We start from the raw sequence: 6,000 nt of genomic DNA, 5'->3' as shown, positions 1-6,000 counted from the left end.
GAGGCGGAGCTTGTAGTGAGCCGAGATCACACCACTGCACTCCAGCCCAGGTGACAGAGCAAGACTCCATCTCAAAAAAAAAAAAAAAAAAAAAAAAAAGAAAAGAAAAGAAAAGTTGCTGCTGGGCCAGGTGCAGTGGCTCATGCCTGTAATCCCAGCACTTTGGGATCAAGGTCAAGAGATCGAGACCATCCTGGCCAACATGGTGAAACCACATCTCCACTAAAAATACAAAAATTAGCTGGGTGTGGTGGCACGCACCTGTAATCCCAGCTACTTGGGAGGCTGAGGCAGGAGAATCACTTGAACCGGGGAGGTGGGGGTTGCAGTGAGCCAAGATCACGCCACTAGACTTCAGCCTGGTGACAGAGTGAGACTCTGTCTCAAAAAGAGAAAGAAAAGTTGCTGCCCTTATAGGTGCTGACTACAAACTCAGCAAATTTGATTCTTCCAAGAATCCATGGGAGAGGTGTGATTATTATCCACACTTCATAGAAGAAGACTTCCAGGCACAGGACAGCTGTCACCCAGGCAGTCACTCAGGACCCATATCTTGTGAGACTAGCACTTCACAATGAGGACTCTGGATTTCATTCTAAATGTAATGGGAAGCTGTTGGAAGTTGAAGCAGCATCTTTTATTTTTTTTATTTTTTTATTTTTTCTGAGACGGAGTCTCGCTTTGTCGCCCAGGCTGGAGTACAGTGGCCGGATCTCAGCTCACTGCAAGCTCCGCCTCCCGGGTTTACGCCATTCTCCTGCCTCAGCCTCCAGAGTAGCTGGGACTACAGGCGCCCGCCACCTCGCCCGGCTAGTTTTTTTCTGTATTTTTAGTAGATACGGGGTTTCACTGTGTTAGCCAGGATGGTCTTGATCTCCTGACCTCGTGATCCACCCGTCTCGGCCTCCAAAAGTGCTGGGATTACAGGCTTGAGCCACCACGCCCGGCCAGCATCTTTTAAAAAGACCATTCCAGCTATATAGAGAATTGACTGAAAGCAGCAAGAGGCAAAACATGGGCCAGGCGGGGTGGCTGACTTCTGTAATCCCAGCACTTTGGGAGGCCAAGCTGGGCGTATCACTTGAGGTCAGGAGTTCAAGACCAGCCTGGCCAACATGGCAAAACCCCATCTCTACTAATAGTACAAAAATTAGCCAGGCGCAGTGGCATATGCCTATAATCCCAGATACTCAGGAGGCTGAGGCACGAAAATCGCTTGAACTCAGGAGGTGGAGGTTGCTGTGAGCCAAGATTGCGCCATTGCACTATAGCCTGGGTGACAAAGTGAAACTGTGTCTCAAAACAACATCAATAACAACAACAACAACATGAATATTCAAGTTGTCCAGGTAAGAGGGTTATTGTGATGGCAGTGGGGATGGGGAGAGGTGGCTGGGTCTGTGATTACAGATGCTCCTGGACTTACAATGGGGTCACGTCCCAATAAACCCACTGTAAGTTGAAAATGTTAAGTAAAAAACGCATTTAATACACCTAACCTCCTGATCATCATAGCTCAGCCCAGCCTGCCTTAAAAGGGCTTGGAACACTCACAGCAGCCTACAGTTGGGCAAAAGCACCTGGCAGCCCAGGACGCAGGAGTGTTGGCTGTCTGCCCTCATTCAGCTCACCACCACTGCCCAGCACCACGAAGAGATCATACAGCACGTCGCTAGCCTGGAAGAAGATCAAAATTCGGCATCTTAAGTACAGTTTCTACTGAGTGTGTATTGCTTTTACACCATCCTAAAATCAAAAAATCCTAAATCGCCAGGTGTGGTGGCTCAAGCCTGTAATCCTAACACTTTGAGAGGCCAAGGCGGGTGGATCACTTGAGGTCAGGAATTCAAGACCAGCCTGGCCACTATGGTGAAACCCTATCTCTACCAAAAATACAAAATTTAGCCAGGCATGGAGGTGGGCACCTGTACACCTGTAATCCCAGCTACCAGGGAGGCTGAGGCAGGAGAATTGCTTGAACCCAGGAGGTGGAGGTTGCAGTGAGCTCAGATAACGCCACTGCACTACAGCCTGGGCTACAGAGCGAGACTCCGTCTCAAAAAAAAAAAGGAATCCTAAGTTAGAGCCGTCTGTATTTCGGAGGTGTTATTGGCGAGACTTGCTAATAGGCTGAACGTGGGAAGACAGGGAAAGGAAGAGGCCAGGGTTAAGTCTGAGTTTCCGGCTGCAGCAGTTGGGGAGACGCCAATGCCGTTTATTGGCATGCAGAATGTTTGCGGATGAACAAGTTTTGGGCACAGAGATGGAAAGTAAGGTAAGTTAGAGGTAGACTTGAGAAAGAGAAACTTGTGAATAGAGAGGAATGAGTCGATGAAAAGGGAGAAAAACGCAAGGGACAGAAGAGATAACTGACAAGAGCAAGCCCCAGGGGGCAGCAAAGGGAATGGTCCAGGAAAAGACAAAACCTCTGCAGATGTGAGATTTGGCCACTGTTTCTGTGAAGTCTGCCCTTCCCTAAAGGGCTCTGCATGGGAGCCGTGCCTTCTACCTCCTCGGCCTGCCCCCAACCCCTTTGCTGGTGGATCTCTGCCCAGAAGCCACCTACCACACCCATCGCAACAAAGATTTTAATGCATTTACAATAAAGTCACTGTTGTATTCTCTGAGCCTCATTAAAATACAACCTTCAGTACACACATCTGGTTTTGTTTTGTTTTTTTTTTTTTTTTTTTTGAGGCAGAGTCTCGCTTTGACGCCCAGACTGGAATGCAGTAGCACAATCTCAGCTCACTGCAACCTTCACCGCCAGTTTCAAGCAATTCTGCCACCTCAACACCCTAAGTAGCTGGGATTACAGGCACCCACCACCATGCCCAGCTACTGTTTTTTTTTTTTGAGAGTTTCGCTCTTTTTGCCCAGTCTGGAGTGCAATGGCGTGATCTCGGCTCACAGCAACCTCCGCTTCCCGGGTTCAAGCGATTCTCCTGCCTCAGCCCCCCGAGTAGCTGGGATTTTTTTTTTTTTTTTTTTTGAGTCTCACTCTGTTGCCCAGAATGGAGTGCAGTGGCACAGTGTTGGCTGACTGCAACCTCTGCCTCCCGGGTTCAAGTGATCCTCCCACCCCAGCCTCCCAAGTATCTGGGATTATTAAATGTGTGCCACCACGCCTGGCTAATTTGTGGGTGTTTTGTGGGTTTTTTTTTTGTGTTGTTTTTTTTTCAAGCAGAGTTCTCACTGTCACGTCAGGCTTGAGTGCAAGTGGACGTGCTTGGGGCTCACTGCAACCTCTGCTGCCCAGGATTCAAGTGATTCTACTGGCCTCAACCTCCTGAGTAGCTGAGATTAACAGGCAACTTGCCCACTGGCGCCCAGCCTAATTTTGTGTTATTTTGTAAGAGACGCGGTTTCACATAATGTGGTCAGGCTGGTCTTGAAACTCCTTGACCTCATGATCCACCCACACCTCAGGCCCTCCCTAAAGTGCGGGGATTTACAGGCGTGAGCCACGGGCTGGACTTTTTTTTTTTTTTTTTTTTTTTTCAGAGAGAGTCTCACTCTGTCGCCAGGCTGGAGTGCAGCGGCTCAATCTTAGGTCACTGCAACCTCCACTTCCCGGGTTCAAGCAATTCTCCTGCCTCAGCCTCCCGAGTAGCTAGGACTACAGGTGCCTGCCACCACGCCTGACTAATTTTTTGTATTTTTAGTAGAGATAGGGTTTCAGCATGCTGGCCAGGCTGGTCTCAAACTCCTGACCTCAAGTGATCTGCCAGCCTTGGCCTCCCAAAGTGCTGGGATTATAGGCATGAGCCACCGTGCCCGGCCAGTACCCACATTTTGGTCAAAGGAGAATAAAAAAGGAAGAGTTGGGTAAATACACAGTAGGTATTAGGGAAAGGAGGGACAGAAACTAGAGAAATTTACACAGATCTCAGTACATACAGGAAAGTTGACACAGCGTCACTATAGTCCACTGATGGGTGGCGCTGGGAACTTGGGAGACACCAACACGTTGGAATCAGGGCTGTGGAACAGGTGACAGGGGCAGGTGGGGAGGACCGCTAACCCCTGATCACTCAGGCCCCACCCCCAATGCAAAATTGTAATGGAACCAACCAGCTCTGTTCAGTACTTCCCCCAGGAGTGAAAATCAGTCAGACTAGATGAAGAGATTAGACTGCTCACTGCACCAAGACCATTAAGGCAGGAAAGTAGACTCTTATCTTAAAAAGCTTTTCCCCTCTTTACACAATAAGGGTTTTCTAGCTAATGATTTTCAGTGAAACAGAAAATCTGATCAATCAGAATGCCCCATTCCCCAGGTTTCTCATTAACTGTGATTTTGTTGCTTTTCACAAACCCTTTGGGAACTTTTAAACGACCAACTTTGCAGGTATATATGCAGTTCTGGAAATGGTACTAAAAAGCATACTTACGGCCGGGTGCGATGGCTCATGCCTGTAATCCCAGCACTTTGGAAGGCTGAGGTGGGTGGATCACTTGAGGCCAGGAGTTCGAGACCAGCCTGGCTAACATGGTGAAATTCTGTCCTACTAAAAATATAAAAATTAGCCCGGCCTGGTGGCAGGCATCTGTAGTCCCAGCTACTCGAGAGGAGAGGGTACAAGAATTTCTTGAACCCGGGAAGGCAGAGGTTTTAGTGAGCTGAGACTGCACCATTGTACTCCAGCCTGGGCAACAAAGTGAGACCTTGTCTCAAAAAAAAAAAAAGAAAAGAAAAAAGAAAAAAAAAGCATACTTAACAGATGAAATCCATATGGTGTCTGCAATGTGCTTCAAAATAATGGAGGTGGGCGTGAGGTCTCAGAAGAAAACAAAATCGGCCCGGAGTTGATCATTGTTAAAGTGGATGATGGGCATTCATTATGATGGAGCTCATTATACTATTCTCCATTTCTGTGTGTACTGGAGATTTTCTGAACTAAAAAGGTAAAAAGTACATGCATTAAACTTCAGGATAAGTTCAATCACACCACTCTATACAAGTCTAATTTCAGATCTTTACCGAAAATAAGGGAAACCATGTTCTACAGAATCGAGTCCACATCAAGATGAAATGCTTTTCACGCCACTTAGAGATTAGTCTTATAGCTACAATTACTCAAGTTGAAGTTTTGAAATTACCTACGCAGTCTTCAGCATCAACGCCTACTGTCGCTCAACCCTGCCCCTCTGATCCCCTTTCCTCCCCTGCCCCACCGGTCCCAGGGCTGTGGGCAGAGGCAGCTGGAGTGGGGTGAGTTCGGGGAGGGTTGGTCCCCTGGCTGTCTGGATATCTGCTTCCTGCCAGGTCTGTGCGAGGTACGGCACCAGGCCCTGGTCCTGGTGAGCTCGGAATCTGGTGGGGAAGAGAAACTGAGTAATTTAACATAATTGGTGTCCTGAGAGCCGCTCCAAAACTCCATATGTGCGTGCACCTGTGCGGCAGGGAGGGCATACGAAGGCTGGTTTCTGAGGATTTGATGTTTAAAGAAAGACCTGAAGGAAAAGAGTGGAGATGGAGAAGGGCTTGGAGAGAGGAGACAGGCCTTGGGAAAACTGTAAAGAGCAAAACCAAACCAAACCTGGTATGTTCAGAAAACGAAAAAACAGCAAAGAAAGCAGGGGAAGGGCTTCCATGAGGGGCCCGGGACTGTCTGGAAAGCACTGGAAGGATTGAAGAGAAGAGCGACCTGGCTAGACTTGGGCTTTTTAAAACTCATGCTATGATGTGGAGGACAGACGAGTCACTACTTGAGCTCCTTGGGCAATGGCGTGACTTGGACGGGGGTCATGGCAGCAGGGATGGAGAAAAGCGGATGATGTATTTAGAAGAAACTGAGAAGAGAAACTTGGCAGGACTTGGTATTGGGAGGGGAGAGAGAGAACATCAGGGATAACTCTCTGGATTTGGGCTTGGTGAGTGGTGGAGGGAGAGGCCACTTACAAGATGGAAAAGCCCTGTTAGGCTTCTCTGACCCACGTGGCCTTGGTACCTCAGATATGACTCTGGTTTGTCTGTAAACGGAATTAACCACGCCA

Source organism: Rhinopithecus bieti, unplaced genomic scaffold (genome assembly GCF_001698545.2).
Source record: "Rhinopithecus bieti isolate Rb0 unplaced genomic scaffold, ASM169854v2 scaffold_74595, whole genome shotgun sequence".
Classification (NCBI taxonomy): domain Eukaryota; kingdom Metazoa; phylum Chordata; class Mammalia; order Primates; family Cercopithecidae; genus Rhinopithecus; species Rhinopithecus bieti.
This window is presented reverse-complemented; position numbering follows the sequence as displayed.